This window comes from Penaeus monodon, chromosome 25, assembly GCF_015228065.2.
Source record: "Penaeus monodon isolate SGIC_2016 chromosome 25, NSTDA_Pmon_1, whole genome shotgun sequence".
Classification (NCBI taxonomy): Eukaryota; Metazoa; Arthropoda; class Malacostraca; order Decapoda; family Penaeidae; genus Penaeus; species Penaeus monodon.
The window spans coordinates 28774795-28775110 of record NC_051410.1 but is presented as its reverse complement, the minus strand read 5'-3'; positions in this window follow the sequence as shown (position 1 = coordinate 28775110).

The window sequence follows — 316 nt, the reverse complement described above, 5'->3', positions numbered from 1 at the left end:
CACGCGTCCAGGCGAAGGAGGAAGAGGTCGGAAGTATGGGTTGGGAGTTTTTTTGCGTCTGTCTTCCTCACATCTTTTTTTACGCTAATATTTCTTCGTCATCTTTTCTTATATATTTATTATCACTTCTAATTTCTGGTTTGTAAGTTTGTATATCACTGTCTCCGTATTTTCTTCTCTTTCTTTTTCTCCCCCACTCATTTTCACAGTAACCTATCTCCTCACAACTACCTTTCTCTCTATCCCGACTTTGCATCTCTGGCCAAAATTTCCCCATACTTACTTTCATCAGCTTTCTCCTCCGTGACACAGTTCA